General features: G+C 51.7%; 1 pseudogene; it reads right to left on the bottom strand.

Moving 5' to 3' along the window:
• The window catches only part of LOC105081062 (eukaryotic translation initiation factor 1 pseudogene), a 28418-nt pseudogene extending 26425 nt beyond the window's left edge, over positions 1-1993 (bottom strand).
• Between the last annotated feature and the right edge of the window lie 22619 nt (positions 1994-24612).

Raw genomic sequence — 24612 nt, 5'->3', positions numbered from 1 at the left:
GTTGAGTAAAAGTAGATTTACTCAGAGAGATGCACACTCCATAGACAGGGTGCAGGCCATCTCACTCAGAAGGGAGAGTGGCCACGAGGTGTGGGGTTGTTAGTTTTTATGGGCTTGGTAACTTCATATTCTAACAAGTGGGAGGGTTATTTCAACTACTTTGGGGAAGGGGCTGGGATTCCCAGGAATTGGGTCATCACCCACTTTTTGACCTTTTATGGTCAGCCTTGAAACTGTCATGGCACCTATGGGAGTACCAGGGTGGCCCCTGCAGGTGCCTGCTCAGTTTGGGAGTGGCCATCATGGCAATTCTGTACAGAAATGTCTGTATTGCTGAGTCTTCAAGATGCCACCAACCCACAGCCTTACAGGCTTTGCTGGGAAATGTCAACAGGATGGTGGTGCAGCCCTGGATCTTGGAGGAACACTGGATGCTTTCCGTGCAATCTCCTCATTGCACAACTGACAGATCAATGTTCTGCAGAGGCTCAGGGCTGCTCCAGGGTCTCACTGGGTGAGTCACTGAGAAAATAGGACAAGAGCATACATCCTGACTCCCTCCAGAGCCTCAGGGTCCCTCTCCACCCTGCTGAGAAAGAAAACATGACTTTCGCTCTGCCTAGCGCTTTGTAAAGTATAAGTAAATATATATATATATATTTCAAACTTACAACTGCATTTAATAATCCAAACAACCCGTTCTGCCTTGAGCACACTAGGCCTGTCTGAGTCCTGTTGAACTTGACAGTCTGTGTCATGTGACACGACCTCAAGACAGAGCCTCCTCTGAAGAGCGTCATGGTAAGACACTTCCATGAAATTTGCCTTGCCCATGTCAGGTGTCCCCTCAACCCAATTCCATAACTAAGGGAACTGAATGGTGCATCACTGGGCTGTCAGAAGGAAGACTGGTGGCCAAATGGCCACCTGATGCCTGCTTTGTGGGAGCTACATCCATGGATGGACATTTGCTTGTTTAACAGAAGTGTTTTGGGCACCTACTCATGCAGTAGCTGACAGGCAGGTGGAGCAGGCAGAGAAAGGTGGATACAGAGGGCCAAGTCCTCCAGATGGAGGCCAACAAGGGGAGGAAGGAAGGTTGGCTTTGGGGACTCAGCCAGGGGCTAAAGGAGGAAGGTGCAGATCCCAGCCCCAACCTGGCACACAGCAGATTCTCGGTGACTTGGGGCCAGCATGGACAGGCTTGGCTTGCTCTCTGGTGTCTCTCTCTGGAGCCTTTTAGCATGTGGCTGATGTGGGCCCCACAGAGGCCACTGTGGGACATGAATGTCCAGGGCCAGAGAGGATGATAGGTATGGAAGAAGCAAGAAATGTCCTTCTACCTGAAGCTAAGATGGGATGTTGTTATTGTGGGCTGATAATGATGGTGATGATGGTAGGGATGGTGGTGGTAGTGGTGATGATGATGGTGGGATGGTAGTGATAATGATGGTAGTGATGATGATGGTGATGGTAGTGATGATGATGGTGGTGGTAGCGATGATGTGATGAGGATGAAGCTGCTGCTGCTGATGAGATGGTAGTGATTACGATTGTAATACAAACGGTGGTGGTGATGATGATGGTGGGATGGTAATGGTGATGATGGTGGTGGTGATGGTGATGATTGTAGTGATGATGACAGTAGTGATAATGGTAGTGATGTTGATGGTGATGATAGTGATGATGTTTGTGGTGATGATGACAATAGTGATTATCATGATACTGACGGTGGTGGTGATGATGGTGGTGGGATGCTAATGGTGATGATGGTGATGACTGTAGTGACGATAATGGTGGTGATAATGGTAGTGATGACGATGGTGATGAAAGCAATGATGGTTGTGGTGATCATGACAATAGTGATTGTGATGATGGTGATGATGGTGCTGGTGGGGGTAACGATGGTGATGATGGTTGTGGTGATGATGACAACAGTGATGATGATGATGGTGATGACACACAAATTCATAGGCTTGGTGAAGACAATCATCTGACACCTTTTTTGACTCCCACCTGTTAGTTCGAGATGTTACCATGAAAGCTTTGGACTCTGACTCCACAGTCTTCCGCTTCTGGTAAAGGACAACTGTCCCTGGGAGGCAGAATTCTGTTATGGTTCAGTAGCCACTTACCCTCCAGTGTGGCTGGGCTCATGGTCTTTCAGGAAGGTGTGCTTTGCTGGGGAAGTTGGCAAAAAGTGGTCTTCAGAGGAGAAATAGCAGAGTTCAGGAAGATTCTCTGCCCTGTGGGAACCCCTGAGCTGCGGCCCAGGTGCCTCGCCACACTCCTCACTCCTTTATCACTCCACCCTTCGTCTGTGACTGGCCTGAACACCAAACAGTGTGCTGAATAGAGAAGCTTCTGGAATCCCTTACTGGCCCTGAGCCCTTCCAAACTGACCTCACGAGGCCAGGCAGAGGGATAGGCTGGCTGCCCCTGGGCTGCTCTTGTGTTACCCCTGTAGGTTTTAAGTTAGCTAAAAATGAGATGTTTCCATATTTAAGAAAATTGGTTTTCTACAACATCTAGAAAAACTGGAAGATTCGGCGTTCCCACAGGCAACCATTGGCAGAAGCCCGGGAACTGCCTGGCTGAGCCTGGTTCACTCCCAGACCCAGCAGCCAGAGAACTCACATTTTTTATTTTATGCCGCTGTTTTGGGGTGGTTTATTATGTGGCAAGAAATAAATGATACAATGGCCACAGCTGTCTAAACCACCTCCCTCAAATCTTGGCAGGTCAAGGGCGATCCCTTAAATTTCCCCATTCGTGTTGGGATCTGCCAAACTCCTCAGAAAGTAAAGCAATTACAGCTCTCCGCCCCGTGATCCACCGGCCAGGATGAAAGGAGATTAGGGCGGGAGTCCTGGGCTGGGTGTGGCCCCTGTCCTCCCGTGTGAGGGGTCTGATGTTAAGTAACCAAGGAACACCCACATCCTCTTTCTTCCCACCTCGAACTGGCATTGCCAGCTCTGAGCTGGGCCCCTGAATTCTTTTTTTTTAAACACCTTTATTGTGGTATGATTACTGTATAGTAAACTACACATATTTCAGATGTATAATTTGATGAAGTTTGATAGATGTATACACCCATGAAACCACCACCATAATCAAGATAGTTAACATTTCCATCACTCCCCAAGTGGTGCAATTTTTGAACTCCTGATTTATCCCTTCCCACCCCCTTTACCCCCTGGTAACCATAAGTTTGTTCTCTATGTCTGTGAGTCTTTCTGTTTTGTAGATAAATTCATTTGTGTCCTTTTTCTTTTAGATTCCACATATAAGTGATATCATATTCTTTTTCTCTTTCTGGTTACTTTGCTTAGAATCACTATCTCCAGGTCCATCCATGTTGCTGCAAATGGCATTATTTTATTCTTTTTTATGGCTGAGTAGTATTCCATTGTGTGTATATACACTACATCTTCTTTATCTAGTCATCTGTCAAGCCCTTGTATTCGGTCTTGTCCCAGGGTCTGGCAGGCAGGCAGGCTCTCCTTTCTCTCCCTCCCAGCTGTGATTTGTTCTCCAACAGCACCATCAGGCCCTGCAACCCAATATGTTTGCAGTTTCCTGGCCCTAAATTGGTCCCACAAGGACTTGGTCCCAAGGTGCACCCATCTTCCAGCTTTGTTCTACTGCTCCTTGCTGGAAGGTCTTGTGTGTGGCCGGCACCCCCAGCCCACCAGCACGTGGTTGTGAAATCCAGCAAAGCCCAGCTTTCATCACCCTCTCCGGCCCCATGTAGGGGTTCTGTGGTCTGGAGGCTGGACCCAATGGGCTTCATTTTGATGCTGGTGGTCTTTGCTCATGATTCTGGCCAAACCTGAACCAGCAGGGGTCGGGGACTCATGGGTCTGACACATCAGAGTGGGCTCCTTCCATGCGCATTCATCCAGTGAGACAGAGCTTAGAGGATGCCAAGAAGGCAGCATTAGCCAATGGCCTTCATTTCCTTCTTTTCCAGTAATGACTGGCATGCCCAGTACTTCTGAGATCCCAGCTTCACTGTCCTGCCTTCTGGTGAAGGTGGGATTCTCCAGTCCTCAGATCCATCCCTTTCCCAGGACCAAGGCCACTCATGCAGCCTGGGGCTGGATGGCAGGGGGGCCATCTGCATCTGCCCCATCTCAGGATCCTGAGAGAGAGGAGTGACCTGTCTCCCACTGCTCCCTTGGGTGGAGGTTGGACCCCAGGGCAACAGACAACCTTAAGTTTCAGGAATTCTCAGGCTGTTTCATGTCCTTTTCCCTCACAAGAGGGGTGCAGCCTGATCTGGGAAGGGGCACACAGAGTGTGGAGTACCCAGCTTCATGCAGCAGACAACTCCTCCCCATGAGGGGGCACAATCAGGGTCTGGCAGGTTCAAAGAGGGACCCGCCTCTCTGATAAGGATTCTCCCAAGATGCTGTGAGCACAATTGCCCATCATTGCAGGAAGATTCTTGCACATACTTCTAGTCTCCAGCAGCAATGAACCCCACCTTGGTTTCCAAAATCTGCTTTGCAGCAAGCCTCCCTGACCCAGAGTGGGCTGTCAAAGCAAGAGGACCAACCAGTCCCTGGCAAGACCTTCTTGCTTCTCTTCCAGAAAGAATTACAAGGCTTTCTAAAATTGGGTGCCTGGAAAGTCTAGGCTAAAAATTGATTCCAGTTGGTATTTTATTAGCAAGTTTTTCAGACTCCACATAATGCTGCAGAGAGTTCGTTCTAGGCTGGAGCGTCTGGTCCTGAGCTGAGCATCTCCCCAAGGGGGGATGCAGGTCTCCATGTGCTCTCTGAGATGTGACTTCCGAGATGTTCCCAAGCTACCAGGGCTTGAGCCAGGCCATGTTTCCACATAACATATCCCACCAAGCACTGGGGGCCATGGTGAATGATGGGTGCTCTGGGCAGGGGTGATGGTTTTAATCACAGGAGTAGCTGAATGCTTCCTCCAGGTGCAAGATCTTGGTCACGTCCCCAGAATGCAGTGCAACTGGGGAGACAGAGCTCTCTTCCTGTGGGTCACAGACCCTCACCTGAAGGTGAGCGAGAGAGGAGCCGCCTCCTGCAGCCTGATTTTCATTGGTTGGATGACACATCTTGGCTTCCCCAGCAGATAGAAGCCTCCAGACTTGCTTAGTGGAGGCTCAGAGCCCAGCTCTGCATGTACATGCTTCAGTTCACTCCACCAGCCTGAGTGGCAGGTCATGATACAGATGGGGAAACTCAGGCTCAGAGAGAGTAAGTAGGGGAGGATTTGGTTTGTTTGGGATTTTTTTTTTAGATTCTACACATAAGTGAGATCATACAGTATTTATCTCTCTCTGTCTGATGTATTTCACTAGCATAATGCCCTTGAGTTCCATGCATGTTGTTGAAAATGGCAAGATTTCCTTCTTTTTCATGGCTGAGTACTATTGTGTCTGTGTCTGTTGAATTTCATACTATGTGCACGTGTTGCCCCTGTATTCAAAGATAAAAAAAAAAGTAAATATATTTAAAGTCAGATTTTACCAACTACCAAATTCTGCCTAGGTGTTCCTGAAAAGAAGACCTTTTTGATTACATAGGTTGGGGAATTCAGCTCAATGTGTGCCCTTCTTGGAGCATCATATTGTCATATTAAAAATCTGAGAAACTGACTATCTCAGATAGTAAAAAAACATGTTTAATCTGCTTAAACCCAAATTTCCGAAATTTGTTCAAACCCATAACTATTTTCCCATAAACTCTCTATAAATAGTCCTGGCTATAAATAGCCAGCTGTGTTCTCTGCCACAAGGCTTGGGAGCAAGCCCTTGACAACATGGTACCAATCTCACGATCCTAAACACCAGGCTCAGAGTCCAGACATGAATGCTGGGGCTGAGAGGGCCCTGCTGGTGATCACGAGTCTAGGATCTTGGGAGCATGGACAGAGATATCCAGAGAGAAAAGCCCCCCAACCTACTCCCCAATTTTTGCAAGGGCAGACTTCTCGTGCCTTCATTTCTGATTCAATTATTCATTCAACAAACACCAGGGCTATGGTGTGGGCCCAAATCAGGCACAGTGTCTGCCCTCAGGAAACTCTCTCTGAGTGAAGAAGATATGCAGAAACCAGCAGCCCCAGGGCAGAGCCATGTCATGGGCTCAGCAGAGCCTCACACAGAAAGTGGTCTGCGAACCCCACGTGAGGGGAGAGCCCAGCTCCAGGTGGAAGAATGTGGATGGTGCCCCACCCAGGTGAGCTGTGCTGGCCCCTTCCCCCTGAGGTCCGCTCTGGGGTCCCAGGGGAACAGCGTGTCCCAGGCTCCATGCCTGCTGCATCTTGTCAGGTCCTGCTGGGAGGCCTGGAGGAGCTCAGAGGGTGGGCGGGAGGAAGCAGCATCTGCTCAGACAGGATGACAGTGGTAGCAGCAGTGACTGGGTGATTCCAGACCCCAGCACCCCTAGCAGAGGCAATCACAGTCCTTCATCAGCAATCGCAGCCCTGGGCAAGAAGGTGCCCCTTCCCAGATCCAGGGCCAACAGCATCATTTTCTTCCACAGCCCTGGCTTCTCCAATAGGGCAGCAGAGGGTGCAAGCTCTGGGCTGTAGCCCAAAGGTATTGTTACTGAGTCCAAACTCGTTCTGTTCACTGCACAACAGGCCAAGAAATTGGGAGATGAGGTGTTGTGAAGAATAACAACTTTATTTGGAGAGCCAACAGACTGAGAAGATGGGGGAATAACATCTTGGAGAACCACCCTACCCAAGTCAGAAGGGGAGGAGGTGTGGTTGGTCATTGCAGACTTCTTGGTGCTGGAATCCTTTGTCCTTGCAGCTGACCATGTGGGTCAGGTCACAATGTTCCTGTGAACCTCCAACAAGACAAATGTTATTCTCTGTTCTGCAACTTTTTATCTCTGTGAATGGAAGAGTGTTACACCCTTAAAGGTCAGAGCCTTGAGACTGGGCTTTCCTGTCTATTTCAGGCTCTAGGCAACATTCTTTTACAAAAGGTGCAGAACCAGCCTGACTCAGCCCAGGAAAGAGAGCACAGGGTTAGAGCCAAAGCAACAGATCTAAGATGGAGTCAGGTTTGCTCTTCCCTATTATAGTATTAGTGCTTCTTTAAAATTATTTTAATCTTAATTTTTTTTTTCAGCAAACAAGGACAAGTATGTGTTTTAAAATTTGAATTTCTCCAAGCATGTATGCTTGCCATATTTCTGGCTCCAGACCCAAGATCACAGTGTCTCTAACACACTGAGTCCTTACAGCTTCCTTTCACGGGGCAACATGAGTGTAACCTGCAGGCATAAGTGCTTGTGCTCTGAGGACCCAGAGCCCTGCTCTAGGGCTCATATGCACTGCTTATAATATTTAGTGATCTGAAACCATAGATCATGTTAAGAAAATGGCTTCCTAACACATGTCTTTTAGACATATTGTGCATTCCTCTCACTCTTTTACCCTCTTATACACTCGTGAACTGAGCTGGAGATAACATTGAATCTATTCACTTTGTCAAGAGCTGTTCAAAAGTGGGGGTGGGGTGGGTAGAGCTCAGTGGCAGAGCGCATGCCTAGCTTTCATGAGGTCTTGGGTTCAATCCCCAGTACCTCTATTAAAAAAATAACTCTAATTACCTGCCCCCACCCCACCCCAAAACAAAACAAAACAAAACAAAACAAAACAAAACAAAACAAAACAGAAGAGTTCACAGAGTCACCCTGAGACACCTAAGTGCCTGGCACATGACTCTGAAACTGGGAAATGGTAGCACACAGCTAGCAAACCTTACACTCAGCATCACCGCTCAGGCTGAACAAAGTTGGCTCCTTTTACTACCCATAAATCCACTCCTTTGTAATTAGACAGTCACCTTTAACTCTTTTTGAAGGTGATGTATGCCAGCTGTCCCATCGTGAGGCATGATTTTTGCTTCTTGTTGTCACCTGGAGGATGCCAGAGCTGGGGGATGATCAGCCCGTTGGCATACGGGGAAACTTCAGAGGGAAAGTTGTCTGCATGTCTGCTGCAAGTTTGTTCACGTATTAAGAATGCTCATAATGTGGGAAGAATTCACAGGAGTTTTCAGTAAATTTTCAGGTACCTAGGAACTAGAGAGAGTCAGTTGTAGGAGTCAAGTCCAGTTCCAAAAACAATGCTGTGGCTGCGGTATTAGTGCTGCTTACATCAGATCCCATCCCTCTTCCTTTCTGTTTACTGGCCCTCTCTTTCTCTCTTTCACTCTTCCATCTGTCCACATCTTTGTAACCTGTTCTCTGTCTCACTTCCCTGTATGCCAAATACCTAGAGTGATTTCTGGTTTTTGGACTGGACCCAGGCTGATTCAGTCAAGCCCTCCAAGGAGGGTCTCTGATGGGGTTGTTCAGCTGTTTGAGCATGAATGAAGGGACAAACTCACTGCCAGTGGACAATGGGACACTCACTGGTACCATATTGGTGGTAGCCTTGGCCTCACAATCACTCAGTTTTCACCCAGGCTTGCCTGTGAGGGAGCAACATTGAAGGTTATAAACTTGGAACAGGAAGTTGCCACTGAACTTGGCCATCATGGTCAAACTGACCTCTACAAGATGGTGGGGATGCCTTCTGTCTTCCCTAAAGAGATGAAAAAAAGAAGAAGATGGGGTGGATGTAGGTAATAACTTAATCTAAGTGGTAGAAAGCATGCTTAGCATGCACAAGGTCCTGGGTACAATCCCCAATATCTCCATTAAAAAAAAAAAAAGGAAGATGAAGACGACAAGGAGGAAAAGAGAGGAAGAAGAAAATGGATAAAGTGAACTGACTATATTAAAATAAAGAACGTATGTTCAAAAGATTCCATTACAGAGTGAAAAAGCAAGCCACACTGGGAGAAGATGTTGGCAACACACATAATTGACAAAGGACTCCTATCCAGAAGACATAAAGGAGCCCTAGAAGTCAACAAGAAGATGGCAGAGAGCCCAACAGGAAAACCGTGGCTGAAGGTCTGGGTGGGCACTTCACGAGGGTATGCCCTGGTGTCCAATAAACATACGAGAAAGTGCTCAACCTCCTTAGTCACCAAGGAAACACCAATTAAAACTGCAGAGCATTAAAACCAAATGAGATGCCACCACATACAGGAGAATGTCTGTAATCAGAAAAAGAAATGATAACCAATGATGGTGAGAATGCAGAGAAATCAGAACTCCTAGACATTGCTGGTGGGAATGTCAAATGGTGCAGACACTTTGGGAAACAGTCTGGAAGTTCCTCAAAAGTTAAACAGAGAGTTACCATTTGAGCCAGCAATTCTGCTCCAAGGTATAGACCCAAAAGAAATGAAGGTGTATGTCTGCACAACCATTTGTATTTGAATGTTCACAGCAGCAGCACCTGTAAGAGGCAAAAAGTGAGCACAAATTAAATGTTCTTCAACTGATGAATGAATAAACCAAATGTGGTATATTTATACAATGGAATATTACTTGGCCATAAAAAAGAATGAAATACTAATTCATGATATGGCATGGATGAACCTTGAAAACAGCAAGCTAATTGAAAGAAGCTAGTCACAAAAGACCACATATTATGTTATCCCTTTTATATGAAATGTCCAGAATAGGCAAGTCTGTAGAGACAAAATAGATTAGCGGTTGCCAGGGGCTGGGAGGCATAGAGTGTAAGGGGTGATAGCTAAAGGGTCTGGGGTTTCCTTTTGTGGGTGATGAAAATATTCTAAAATCAGTTGTACACTTTATTTTGGTTTTGTTTGTTTGCAGGGGTGGTAAATATGTTCGTTTATTTATTTATTTATTTATTTATTTATTTATTTATTTATTTATTTATTTAATAAATTTATTTATTTTAAGGGACTAGGGATTGAACCCAGGACCTCGTGTATGCTAAACATCTGCTCTACCACTGAGCTCTACCCTCCCCCTGCCCTGAATTTTACACTTTAAATGGATACATTACATCTTAATAAAGCTATGAAGAGATAAATTTTTTTAAAAAGGAAAACTGTAATGCAATACCACCATCCACACACCAAAAAGGCTAAAATGAAAAAGATTCCTGAGTATTGCTGAAGGTGTGCAGAAAGCAGAAGTCACACACTGCTGGGGCAGGGAGTGGACATTGGCATCATCCCTTTGGAAACGTGTTACCGAAGGTGAGCACAGGCATAGCGACGACACAGCAGTCCCACTCCCGGGAACACACCCAACAGAGACGTGTATGTATTTCACCAAAAGGTGTGTAAGCAGCACTTGGTAATAACCAAACTTGGGGAACTACCCAAATTCCTATCAATGATAGAGTGACAAGAAAATGTTTGTATCTCCACAAAAAGAACCTTCACAGCAATGAGCATGAGCCATCTACTTACTGCACATGACATAGATGAACATCATACATGGAGAGTTGAGGGAAAGACATCAGCTCCAACATTAGATTATGGCCTGTGTAAGACCACGTGTACGAAGTTCAAAATCGGCAGAACTCCTTGATAGCGGCAGTGGCTTCTTGGGGGAGTAGGCATTAGGGGAAGCGTCTGGGGTGCTGGTCATGTTCTGTCTTGATCTGGGTGCAGTAGCACAGACGTGTTCCCCATGTGCACCTGGTTGTCCACTTAGCATTTTGTGTCCTTTTCTGCATTTCTGTTCTACTTCAACAAAAAGTTTACCAAAATTTTAAAAAATTGGAAAAGGAGGAGGAAAAATTATCTATACACAGCAAACAAACAAACAAACAAACAAACGTTAAATGCTGGAGCGGGTGTGGAGGAAAGGGAACCCTCCTACACAGTTGGTAGGAATTTAGTTTGGTGCAGCCATTATGGAAAACAGAATGGAGATTCCTCAAAAAACTAAAAGTAGACTTACCATATGCTCCAGCAATCTCACTCTTGGGCATATATCCAGAGGGAACTCTAATTCAAAAAGATGCATGTACCCTGTTCATAGCAGCACTATTTACAATAGCCAAGACATGGAAGCAACCTAAATGTCCATCGATTGATAAATGGATAAAGAAGATTGGTATGTATATAAAATGGAATACTACTCAGCCATAAAAAAGAATAAAATAATGCCATTTGCAGCAACATGGGTGGACCTGGAGATTGTCATTCTAAGTGAAGTAAGCCAGAAAGGGAAAGAAAAATACCATATGATATCATTTATATGTGGAATCTAAAAAAAAAAGGCACAAATGAACTTATTTACAAAATAGAAACAGACTCACAGACATAGAGAACAAACTTATGGTTACCAGGAGGAACTGGGGATGGAAAAGGGTAAATTGGGAGTTTGAGATTTGCAGATACTAATTATTGTATATAAAATAGATTAACAACAACTTTCTTCTGTATAGCACAGGGGAACTATATTCCATATCTCGTAGTAGCCTATAGTGAAAAAGAATATGAAAAGAATATAGGTAAGTATATGTATGACTGAGGCATTATGCTGTACACCAGAAATTGACACAACATTGTAAACTGATATACTTCAATTTTTAAAATGTGCAATTAAAATAAAGGGCAGGTATGTATCATGGTGGTGGGTTTTTGTTTCCATAACTAGTCCTAAGCTCTGTTGGTAATTGGAGCTCCCTGGGCTCCATGACCACACCAGGTCTGTCCTGCAGCAGGTGGGGCTCTTCGCCTGGTGTCTCTCTCAGCCTCATCTGGGAAGGGTTGTCTCCTGCTGTGATTGTTGTTGGGTCTTCTTGCTGACTCTGGTTGGACAGAAGGACCTTAGAGGTGACCCAGAGCCTCTGTGGCTCCCAGACCATTCCTCCCTGCCTCTGTGTGTAGCAGCTCCCCTTGGTCATTGAGATGGATAACCCCAGACAGTAGAGGGTCCCCTTTCCTCACCCATTGGCTGAGGAGCCTGAGGATTCCAACATGGTCGGTTACCAATCTCAACTTCTGACTCAGCAGGTCCTGCACACCATGGGAGTGATCCCTGGGGACTAAGACTGTCAAACCAAAGGTGCTGTAAGTTGCAGGTGTGGGAAGCAAACACTTGGCAAGGGGGCTGTCTAGTGTTACTTTGAGGAGCCCCTCCCACATCTGCTCCTTGATCCCTGGACTCCTGGGAGAAGCAGCAACATAGATCGGCTATAGGTTCAGAGCCTATAGCGCACCCTCATGTAACCAAGCAGGACCCTATGGTCATCATTGGTGACCATCTGATATCTGTAATGCTGTTTGTAACTGCTTAACTGTATTATGGTTTAAAGGGCTTTACTCATGCTCTTGCTGGCTCTTGGTGAGACTGGAGAGGAGGGAGGCTTGGGTGGTCTGTCTGACCCCCTCAGGATGCTCAGTGCCCTCCTCTTGCCCCCAGTGCCCTGTTCTTGATCCCAGTGCCCAGCTCTTGACCCCTCGTGGTTTCCTTGGATCTTGTTGTTTGAGCTACAGGTCTCAGCCTGCTTAAAATGCTAAAAGCATTTATCAACCTGACTTAAAACTGCACAAGTTTTTCTTTAGAGCTCTTTTCCATGGACCCCCTTCCTATGCATCCATTTGTTCTAGGTACAAGAATATTAAGAGTCCCAAAGCCAGAGGTGAACTTCTTACCCAGCAAAGGGAAGGGGACCACTGCATCTGCAAAATCAAGGACAACTTTGCAACAATTTGTTACCTTGTATTTGATCTCGATGGAAACTATCTCTGCCCCTTGAACCCTTGAAATTTTACTATAAATCCCCCTGTCTTCTCTCCCCAGCAAACTCACAATCTTAGAGTCATTAGCCCACTGTGACCTCCTTTGCCTGCAAAGAAACAAAGCTGCCTTTTCTACTTCATCCAAAACTCTGTCCTCGAGTCTCAATTTAGTAAGTGGGGTATAGAGGCCATGTTTTGGCCATACTCAGACACCAACAGCCATGGAGACATGTACTCCTGCTGATGCCAAAACCACATCTTCAGCCAGCCTTTCCCTCTCTTTCCAGGTCTGCTGCTTCTGGGAGTTTCCATGCATCTGCCTGGCACTTTCCTTCTGAAGCTCTGAGCCCAGGAACCCTCTTGGTCCCAGCAAACCAGGTGGACAGTCCCAGCAGATGCCTTCCAAACCAGAGTCCCTCTGGGGGTAGGACCAGATCATGGTGCCCTCTGTGTGCTCTGGCCCTGGCCCAGTGCAGGCAGGTGGAACAGGTCAGCTCTGCTGCTGGATTTGAAAGGTCAGGAGAGCCCCCTCCTCCGACTGGCTTGACCCTGGGGACTGGCAGCCACGCCATGTGTCTTTTGCAGGACTCACCAAGCAGAGGACCATCCATACCTTGGGCTTCACTATCATATTCTGTGCATTTTGCTAACTTGGGTGGCTTCCCTAACAGAGGAGGGAGGAATGGACATTTGAAGGGTGATTTGCAGTCTCTTTAGGGCCTTCCCCTGGCGTTGTCTTGTTGGATGTCACCTGACTCTGTGAGATGAGCAGTATGGAGGCCAAGAGCAATGGCACAATTTCCCCAAGAATTCTGAGTTCCTGGTGCTGGAACAGGCTCCACCCCATTCACCAGGGCCTCACTCCAGAGCCCCTCCCCACCCGGTGAGCCCAGGGCCCAGGACACAGACCTTCTCAACACCTTTCTGCATATCCGTCTGCTAGGCTGCTATGACAAAGCACTCCAGGGTGAGTGGCTTTAACAACTGAAATTTATTTACTCACCAGTTTGGAGGCCAGAAGTCCAAGACTGAGGTGTCAGCAGGGTTGATTTCCCCTGAGGCCTCTCCTTGGCTTAGGGAGAAGATGCTGCCTTATCCCCTTGTCCTCCATGTGTCTGTGTCCTAATCTCCCCTTTGCATACGGACACCCTGCAGATTGGATAAGGCCCACTGCAGTCATCTCATTTAACCTTAATTTCCTCTTTCAAGGCCCCATCTCTAAATATGATCACATTCTGGGGTACTGGAGATTTGACTTCAACATATGAATCTGGGGGTGGACACAATTTAGCCCCTAATAGCTCATTTGGCCTCTAAGAAGTCCCACTACCAGGGGGTGTGGGCACGGCTGGGGTTGCAGAGGAGGGAGGGTCCTTGGGGAAGAAGGTGCTTCAGGTACTTGGAGATGCCAGGAAATACAGTCCTGGGGTGGGGGGGTTCATCCATCAGGGTCAGGGGGCGTGGAGGGAACAGCACAGTTCAAGCCACTGAGCAAAGAAGGGCGCGGCCCTTCAGATCTAAGTTGTCTGTGAAGCTGGAGGAAAGTTCTTGACTGGCTGCCCAGACAGGGCAGACAGGGGCCCAGCCTCCTTGCCTGGGCAGGTGGCATGTTGGCACCTTATTGGGGATTCTAAACAGAGAGAGACATGCTGAAAATCAGCCACCCCATAGACCATGCTCAGTGTGTGAGCCTGGTGACCCATGGTCCCGTCCTACGCCTGTCACTTATGCTTCATGCTGCTCTGGATGTTGTGCTGCAGAAATTGAGGCCTTCAGAGCCTTGGGCAACTGGGTTAAGCTTCCTGCTCAGCGATCTCCCAGCTGTATGACCTTGGTGCCTTGAGCTGCTCCAGGCTCTGGTCTACTTGTTCCTGAAGATGTGGTTTATCGTAGGGATTCATAAGATCATGTAAGTGACCTGACATGTAACAGAAGCACCAGAAGAGTTTGCCTTATTTTCTTTTTGCTTCTCTGCGAGTTGTTCCCTCTGTAAAGTGTGACCTGCTTGGGCCAGTGATCGTGGGAAACCGAGGGACCCCTGATTGTGGTCTGTGCAGCGAGCTCAGGGAGGGGGCAAGGTCCAGGCCTCTTGGCCTGCAAGGTCCAGGCTTCTGGAAGGGGCAGGGATGGAGGAACCATGAGCCAGTGCCATTCGTGCATTGCCCAGAGCTGTGACTTCCCCCTCCTGCTCCTGGCACCCAAGGTCTTCACAGACCCTGGGGAGGCTGGGGTGCCCCAAGGACTCAGGAGGTGTGTGCTGTTAAGGAGGAGGTGGCGGCAGCCTGGGGGAGGAGGAAGAGCTCTGTGTTGGGAAGACCTGTTTATTTCTCCAACTGGCTTTGAAGCAGGAACTGGTTCCGGATTCACCGACGAAGGGAGGTGCGCACGGGGGACGCTGAGTTCCCCCGTGCCATCTGTCTGCTGGCTCCAGGGATGCCTCTGGCATATTTAGTTTCAGGTAGGATTTTGTTTGGGGGGTAAAAATAGTTCTGCTGTAAAGAAAGTCCCATCTCCAGGGTGACTTTGCCTCAACACCAGCCACACTGGTCGATCCTGGGGGATGAATGCCAGACCCAACCCAGGACAACCAGAGCCCCCTCCTCAGGAGGATGGAACTGACCCCAAGAGATCCCAGCTCATTTTGCAGAGGTGGAAGCTTAAGGGAGATCTGGGGGTGTCATTGTCCACAGTGGGCTCTGGGCAGGCCACGCCAACGCAGAGAGAACTGGAAGGCAGGCTAGGGGACCCGGTGTCCCGCAAAGCAGTGGCCAAGTTTCCAGGCCCTGGTTCCAGAGGCTGCCACACCCTGCGCATGGGCTCTTAGAAACTCCAGTGTGGTTTTCTTGCCCTGCGCTCCTCTTTTCTGTGTAACCAGCTAGAACTGGTTATTTGCAAAAGACCTAGATCAGCCATAGCCTTTTTTTTTTTTTTGCAGTTTCTCTTACTCTAAAAAAATCTAAGCACAGAGACCCTGGGGACGGTAGAAATGTTTTAGCCTGTGATGTGTCCCACAGTATAGAAGTATTGGTCATCTGATGAGCGCGAAAGTTGGGGATTGTATTTCTACCTTTAAGGGGAACGTCCTTTCCAGACCCATCTTAGAACTCTTGACTCCATGCTGACTCCACAACCCAGAAAGGCCCATAAGAACCCCCCAGAAGGTCGTCCATCCTGCCTTCAGATGCTGCCACCACCTTGGGTACCATCTTCCTGGACCCCCTGCCTGAGCTTGTCACTCTCTCCTTGGGACCTGAAAGGTTCCTTTGTACATAAGACAAAATCTCAGATGCCTACCCTGCTGGCCTTCTGGCTGCAGCCACGGCCTGCCATGCTCTCTGCACAGCTCCCTCCGTGGGAGCAGCATTCCCTGGCTTGAGAACCTCCCTCTGCCCTCACCACCCAGCAGGCAGGCTGGGGGCCTGGGCATCCGTCCCATTGCATCTGTCTCCCGGGGCTCTTGGCGCCTCCCTGGCACGGAGCCCGGGTTCCCTAGACGCCGGCTAAACCGAAACCAACTGTGGTTGTGGGTTCCTGAGCTGGTCTCTCTTCTCATTCCAACTCCCAGTCACCACGAGCGGGGGCTGGGTGGTGATCCATCGGTGTCTGGACTCCCTGGGTGGTGGCCAGTGGGGTCTTCCCGGGCAGCCCTGTCCAACACCCAGGGAATCTATCCAAAATGTGCACTTGACAGCCTGAGGCTTAAATTTAGTTATGGGTTTAGGATCTAGAGGAAGAACTGTGAGGAGTAGGATTCAGAAGCTTTTGGCTTTGAGGAGGAGGGAGACGGTGGCTGTTAGGTCCCGAGCTTGAGGCCATCTAGGGAAGGAGTGGTGGCAGCTTCAGGGGAGCCCAGAGCTTGGTCCCCAGGCCTCCAGCAGGGGCGCCCATCCTGGCCTGAGCACTGGGGTGGGGCCTCTGAGCCCACAGGGAAGAGAAGCCTGTGGGTGACCTCATGTGACACTGGGGGAGGGGACGGCAGGAGGTGCAGGGAGAGAAGGCACATTTCAGGAAGTGCTGTGCACCCTGGCCGCTTACAAAAAACTGGTCTTGAAGACTCAGGCAGTGCTGACAGCTGCTGCCGACTCACTTGGAGAGCCCAGGCCTGGCCTTCCTCTCCCCCTTTGCAGACTTTGGGCCAGAGGGGATGACAGGGAGAGGGCGGAGGAGGGGCTTTTGGGAGCCCGCACGAGCTCTGGGAAGACACACTCAGATCACAGCCAGTGGACTGTGCACACTCCCTGGAGGAGGGGAATTGCACTTGAGGCAATGGGAGCAGGGAAGCAGGTCAGAAGACACCACCCTCCCTCCTCTGCACTCCAGGGGCTCCAAGGTCAGCAGTCAGGGATGCAGCCCCTGCAGGTGACAGTGACCCGTCAGAGGCTTAGAGAAGCTGTCTTTTTTTCATAGCAGGAGGTTGAAGCAGGCAGCAGTGGCCTTCCTCTCCCAACCTGCAATGGCTCCAAATAGGGCCCATGACCATCAGGAAGGGGAAGGGGCTGGCTAGCTGCATCCATCTGGAGAGCAAAAGACTCACCCAAGACTGTGGTTGGGGGTCCCAGGTCCACCCACACTGGAAGGGAGGCTGGGAAAGTGGAGACCAGGGCTGTTGGACTCACTCAGAGCACGGCCACCCCAACAATGCCTGGCAGTGGGCCGGGATGCTGGGGGCAGACTTGGTGTGGCCCTGGGGTGCACAGCCAGTCAGGGTGGGGTCCAGTCGTGGAGCTGGGGGATCTAGAGAAGCCTGAAGGGCCTGTGAGGGTGGCAGCCCCAGGGAACCCGTGTGAAGACCTGGGCCGAGATCAGGAGCCACCTCCTGGGCTGAGGGAACACTTCTCTAGGTGTGGGAGCCCAGGAGTGCAGGGCAGCCCGCAGCTGGTGCCAGGAAGGTCCTCAGTCCTGGGCTCTGGTCCCTCTCCGTGCTGCAGGGTCTCGAAAATGAGTCAACAGGTGGGGAACACTTGGCCCCTGAAGGGACTCCTTGGTGGCTCTGGGGGGAGGGGTGTGGTGAGAGGAGCGAAGAGGAGCAGGGGCAGGGCTGACTTCCAGGAAATAGGGATGGGGGCCCCCAGGCAGCCCAGTCCAGAGCCAGGGGCCTTTTCTAGTAGAAACGCCAGTGCCGCATGGTTGGTGATAAACGTCTATCCCAGGAATGGTGCCCAATGTGTTTGGCATTCACAGTGTCCTAATCTTCCTAGAACACTCCTGGGCAGCCTCTCCCTCCACCCAGCACCTTCATTCCTTCACTATTAAGAGCCTTGGCGGAGGGGAGGGTATAGCTCCGTGGTAGAGGTAAGTCCTGGGTTCAACTCCTACTACCTCCATTAAAAAATAAATAAACATAATTACCACCCCAACCCCCAAAAATGAATTAAGACGAAAAAATAGAGGAAAAAAAGAGGCTTGGGAGGAGCCCAAGGACCCGAGGGCTGGCGCAGACCCGCCCCACCCCCCACCCCCGCGGGTCAGGCTGCGACACGACACTGCGACACTGCGGAGGGAGGCCTGGGTCGGTCGTTATTGCCGAGAAATGAAACGTTGCTTAACCCCGAGGAGAAACCACAAAAAGAGAAAAACACTGCCTTCTCTAGCTGCAGCTGGGCCCGAGGTTCAGCCTTCACCTCACTGCCTGCACGGCGGGCTTGTTTATGTGGAAGGCAGGAGAGAGAGGGTTTGCGGGCTGGGACAGTGTTTCCAGTCCCCGGAGACCCTCCTCCGACGGAGCCAGCAGGACCTGGGCTCCTTCCCTGACCCGGACATCTGCACCGAGGCTGGAGCCGGGTTGGGGGCAGAGCACCCCTCAGACTGGGATGCTGCTGTTTCACCCCAGGGCTCTGGTTGCACTGGGGACCTGAGGCCACCGCTCTTGAGAGCAGAAGTGGGCCCCCGGGGGAGACAGAACAGACCTTGCTGCTGAGCCTGCGAGGCATTTGCAAAGGGCACTCTGGAAGTCAGTGTCTCTTGTTCCTCATTTGTGGTGGGCCCATCACCTTTCATCCTGGGGACCTCGAGGTTTTCACCGTCAATCACAGGCCCAGCTCTGGTTCCCATCCTTCCAGAAGGAGCCACTCTGGCCCGCCCCCCTGCCCAATACCACCCTCCATTCCAGGTTCCGACCCACTCTGCTCTCCAAGGGAGGCAACGTTTCAGGGATCACAGCTGCTGGTGGGGTGGGTACTGCAGGCATGCTGAGGGCCAGGTTAGGTGGTCCACCCCAGCCTCCCAGGGAGGAGCCAGGCCCCCGGAAGGCCCCAGACTCAAGGGCTCCTCATACCCTCCTCCAACCTCCTCGGTAGACCAGCAGTCCCTGTTCCCATAGCTGCTGCCTGTCTGCCTGGACCTCTTCTTTCATAGCCCTGCCCTGATCCCTGAGACCTGCTGACCACCTGCCAAGCAGGAGCGCACTGGGCACATGCCTCGGCATGAACAGATATGCTCATGCACACACGTGCCCATGGGCACACACACTCACACATACACACGCCCTGGGGCTTTCCCTCCCTTGGAGCTATCTGTGCCTCCCCCTCACATGAGCTCACCGTGGCAGGGCTGACATCCACAGTTATTTAAGCTCATAGTCTCTTTTCTCAGTTGGATGATGGACTCCTGTGATGTGTCCGCGAGTGTGGTGGCCCCGAGGTTTCCGCTGGGTGTGATTAGATTAACACCCTGCCCTCTGCCTCCAGTCCCCTTCTCCATTGGGCACCTTCAGGATGAAGACCAGGGCTTGGGGGGACAGAGGAAGGGATGGGGGACAGGTAGTGTGTGGAGGGGGCATGTCCACCAGGACCACAGGCAGTTCAGCCCTGAGTCTGGCTGCCTCCCGGGCCTGAAGGTCGCCCTCATCTAAACTTATGCCAGGACCAGGCCAAGTCAGGAGACTTTTATCAAATGCCTGCTGCATGACAGATTTGCACCTGGAGGGATGGTGTCTGGTCCTGAAAAAGTTTTCTCTCAGGAAAAAAAAAAAAAAAGTCAAAGGAAAAATTCATTTTGATTCCAGAAACATTTTGTAAAAGCACCAGGGTCCTCCAGTTTGGGCCTCACTGCGTTTCCCTGGGTGGCATCGGAAAAGTCCCCATCCCACAGGCATGTCCCCTCAATGCCACGCCTTAAGTACAAAGCAGCATTATCTTATGTGTCACTAATCATTGAGGAAGTCCTTAAAGATGGGACCAGGGAACACACATGGGACACATACAGGTCGCAGTGGGAGAGAGACTGCAGTCCCGGCCTCCTGAACAATGAGGCAATGCCCAGGTCCTGGAAGGGACAGTTCTGGGTGGTGGAAGATTGACATCTCAAAGGGCAGAGAAATGACTTACAATTGTTCTGAAGTGACTATTCTCAGAGTGGGTTTAGGGGCCCACCAACCTTTCATCAGCTTTTGACCTGGAGGAACTGATTGCCCCAGGGGCATTGAGTTTTCCTGAGCAGGAACTTGAGGGGACTGAGCTGGCCTCCCAGGTGTGCATCCCCGAGCAGTTAGGAACTATGCTGGTGTTTGTTCAAGTCTCTTCGTGTGTGTGGATGGTGGGGAGAGTGGACTGTACTCTCTGTGCTGAGAGTCTGCCTTTTTTTTAATGGGGGTACTGGGTATTAAACCCAGGACCTCATGCATGCTAAGCATGTGCTCTACCACTGAGCTACACCCACCCCCGTAGAGTCGGAGGTTTTTATGGTCCAAGGTTGAAGCCTGGTCAGGACGTGTTACGTTGCACAGGAGCCCATCGGAAGCTCAGAGAGTGCCGTCCCAGGCACGTGCGTTCAGTGGGCCCCCAAGAGTGCAGTGTGAGCCAAGAAGCCGGGAACTAGCACCTTTCCCTATGGTCATGCCCACCCCTCAGCCCCCTGGAGCTACAGAGGCAGCACAGCGGGCACCCCCACCCCCGCCCTGGGCCCTTGGTTTTGCCTGGACGTTCTCCCCTCCTGTGCTCTGGATTACCTGTGCACTTGCACTGCTGTGCGTGGTGGACTTCGCATGGTCCGAATAAGGTGGAGGCGCTTTGCTAACACCAAGTGAGTCTGAGTTCCCACATGGCGGTGGAGGAAAGCTCCCACAGTGGATATGAATGGACTTCTCACTGAACAGGGGTCTTATGTTGGGATGCGAACTTGGTGGGGGCTGGAAGCTGATTAATCCCTTCCAGAAGCTATTAAAACCATTTAAGTCTCGAGAGTTGATGTTCAGGAATATAGCCATATTTAGGAACTCCCAGGTCCTTAATTCTTGGGAGGGCCGGTGGCTGAGAAAACGAACTTATGACCCAGCTGAGGCCAAGGCATCACTCAGGCTGACGGTTCAGCACGGAGGCCAAAGCTATCTCCAGAGTGCACACAGCAGATGGGTGTCTGAGGTGTTTCCCTGGGCAGAGCTGGTGCTGACGCAAGCCTTGGGGTCATGGAAAAGAGGCAGGTGAGAAAGTTCTAGACTGGGTGGGATGCTTCATCCTCTGTGGCTGCACAGGTCCGGGGGGCCTGGACCTGCTCCTCCTGGTAATGATCTGATTTGTGGATATTAAAGTGCCACTGCATGCCTGGCCCTGGCACCTGCCCGGGAATACCTTGCCCTGCCCTTCCCCGGCTCCCTTGGTCTTCGCCCTGTTGAGGCCGTTAGCTCCTGGTGAGGGTGAAGGGCACACCCACATCTGCTCCCTGAGCCCTGGCCCAGTACTTGGCCGGGAGTAGCAAACAAGTTCATAAAGCTTGGTGGGGAGGCCCGGGTGCAGCCGGGCTGGCCCAGGAGCGAGGGTGTGATGGGCCGCTCACCTGCTCCACCCAGCAGGAAGGCCCTGGGCGGCCCAGGTTTCCAGCCCAGCTCCAGTCTTCCTAGTTTTCTGCTTAGACTTCAGAAACCTCAAAACGGAGCTAATAAGGATAATCATGCCAAGCCTGGTTTGGAGGATGAAATGGCCTCTAGGCCCTGCTGGGGGCGCCGTGGTGGTGGATGTGGCTTGAGAGACTTGGGTATCATTCTCTGCAGCAGGTGGGAGCAGGTGGGCTTCCCGGGGCAGAGACTGGCCGGCTCGGAGGCAAGGGGAAGGGGTTTGGGTGGGGGGTGTTCCTCTGCATCGCGGGAGCTGCAGCCCACTAGGTCTGGCAGAGCCAGGCAGGCCCTGGTTGCAGTAAGAGACCTCGCTGCCAGGCTGGGGACTTTGGACCTGGAGCCATAAAGGGCAGCCTTTGGGAGGCCTCCCCAGAGGGGTGGACTGCTACCGGCAGTCGAAAGAAAAAATTAAACAGCGGTGCTAGGGAGGGTGGGGCTTTTTTGGTAGAAGTCCAAGCAGGATCCAGTCGGTGAGGGCTACCTGCCTGGCTGAGGCCAGGCCTCAGGAGTCCTGTGCCTCTGGCCCCCGCAGGGCCTCCTCCCTCCTCGGCTCTGGACACACCCAGCTCACTGTGGTAGTTTCAAGGCACCCCATGGCCACTGCTGTGGCCCTGCCCTCCCCGGTGGAGGAGCTCAGAGCTGCCTGGGGCGGCCAGATCTCCTGCTCTGTCTGGGAACATGTGTGTGCACAGAGTGGTCTCAAGGCTGCTCCCCACGCTGGAGGAGTCTCTACCGGTCGCCCTGGAGCTCCACTGGGTCTGGGAAGCCATGTAGGCCTGACCAGCCTTCTCACCACCAGCTGGAACCTCATCGAATGGTATCTCAGAGCCCAGACCCTGGCGGCCCTGCAGAGGCTGCCCGGGCCCGCTGGTCTCTGACCAGGCCTCCAGCTGGGCTCCCGAGGTCCAGGAGCCCCACTCACACAGCACCCTCCCTGGGGACAGCGGCTGAGCACCTTGTCTTGGCTATCTGGCCTCCTCCTCACAAAACCCTGGGCTGTGTGCACGAGGATTCTGTTCCCATTTTCTAAATCCGGAAGCTTCAGTTTCCAGAAGTTACGCCACCGTCGCAGCTGATAGCCAGCCAAGGCATGGGCATTTGGACCCAAGCCATCCCTCCCCAGACACCACTCAGAAGACCAGGCTGCTGTCTGAGTTTCCAGGGGTGGAACTGCTTCCCAGACCTGATCACATCCTGGATACCTTCGAGGGGAAATGAGGGGGGTGGCTTCCCAACTCCAAAGCATGTGCTCTATGGGTGGGGAGAGGACCTCCCCAACACGCTGACTGCTGGGCTGAGGGCCCGAATGGGTCACCCCCCTCTGCTCTCAGCCCTTCATGCAGAAGCAAGGGGCCTGCAACTCCCCCTGGAGACCCTAATTCTGTGCCCAGGGCCACCTGGGCCAGAGGGGCTCCCCTGCAAACCTGGGGTGTGTGAGGCATCTCTCCGTCCCCTGGGCTGCTCAGGCCACGTGGGCACACCTTCCCTAGTGAGCTGGGATGTCCCTCCCAGGATGTGACCACTCTGAGTCTTCCGCATCCTGGACACTCAGAGGAAATGCTCAGTACAGCCTCCTGAATTTTCTGCACGAATGAACTTGACACCAGCGTGTGAAAGAACAAGCACTGATACTAAGGAAAGATGCTCCTGGTCATCCTCTTAATGTTTCCTCCAAACTGCAAAAGATCTCCTTCTAAAACAAACAACAGAAAGGTGTCTTGGGTGCAGGACCTGGTCAAGGGACACTGGGGCCTGGAGTCCTCCACTTGCTGAGCCTCTAATGGTGGCAGCACCACCCTCCGTCTGCCCCACTGGGTCTTAGCTGGCTCCCAGGGCTGCGAGGCCTCACAGGTCCCACTACAGCCCTGAGACGGGAGGCCAGGCCCCTCCAAGGCCCCCAGTGGCCAGGGTTAAGAGGGCTGGATACTTTCTGCACCTAACCTTCACCGCGCCCTATGAAGTAGGGTGCCAGCCAGAGGCCTGGCAGGAAGCGGGGTGGGGGACGCACCCAGAGCATCAGCAGGAGAGCTGCAGGGGACCAACAGATACGTCCACTCTGGAGCTTCCACAGGCGCAGGTGATGTGATGCCCTCCAGTCCTTCCTCCCTTGTCACCTCCTGTCCGTGGGGGGCCCGATCCAGGAAAGGGGAAGGAGAGGTCCCAGAGCAGGTGGAGGAGGGGTGGTGGGGGAACTGCTCCCAGGTCAGCCTCATCACTTCTCAGAGACAAGAGGCCTGGGGTTGCTGCCTGGCCAGTGGGCTCCCCACAGGGCCGTCCACTTCACTGGACCACACGCTCACTCCCACCTCCTGCTTCCTTCCTGAAGGAACGAGGTGGATACGCTTGTATTTTCCTGATATCTGGCTCTGGAATTCCCCACTGGAAGACACAGTGGCTGGATGAGCTGCGGAGGGCAAGGAGGGGGTGGGGCCAGGCTGCTGCTGGCTCTGAGCCACCTGCACAGCTGGGGGGCGGGGTTAAGGAGGAGTTGTCCCCGCCCCCGCCCCCTGACGGGCCCAGGACACAAACAGGTGGGGCTGAGAGGCTGGGAGCCCTGCGTGGGTCAGCCCCAGCCCATCCATAGCGTCCACTCTGTTTGGGGAAATCACGTGAAAGTCTGGAGGAGAGGGGCTGCCACTCACATCTGAACATGTATCAGCAGCAGATGCAAACCTAGGCTGATGGCAAAGGGGTCCCTCAGAACACAGGCCCCAGGACTTCACGCATGGTTCAGGGTCAGGAGCAAGCTCCAGGCCACGCACTCCTGGGGTGTCTGGCATAGGTCCTGGGTGCCACTGGCTGCCCTGCCCATGGGACCTGTGCTCGGAGATCAAGCTCTGGGCCCCACAGAGGCAGAGTCCCATCTCTATCAGCACCAAGTTGCTGCACAGGCCAGTGGGGCTCTGTCCAGGTAGCATGTGCGATTCTTCCCCACCCAAACCTGTCCCGGGACCCTCTGGGGTCTGCCTGGTGGATCTGCAAAGGGTTCCCATCTCCACCCAGGCCCGGGACTGTTCCTGCTCTGCTCCCTGGCCAGACATGGGTCCCACCCCGCCCGCCATGGGGCCCCGTCCTCAGACCCCTGCAGGGGCATCCTTTCCAGCACCCGACTGTGGGGCTGCCTTCCTGTCACCGCATCCAGTGTGCAGACTCGCCT

This window comes from Camelus bactrianus, chromosome 27, assembly GCF_048773025.1.
Source record: "Camelus bactrianus isolate YW-2024 breed Bactrian camel chromosome 27, ASM4877302v1, whole genome shotgun sequence".
Lineage (NCBI taxonomy): Eukaryota > Metazoa > Chordata > Mammalia > Artiodactyla > Camelidae > Camelus > Camelus bactrianus.
This window is presented reverse-complemented; position numbering and strand designations above follow the sequence as displayed.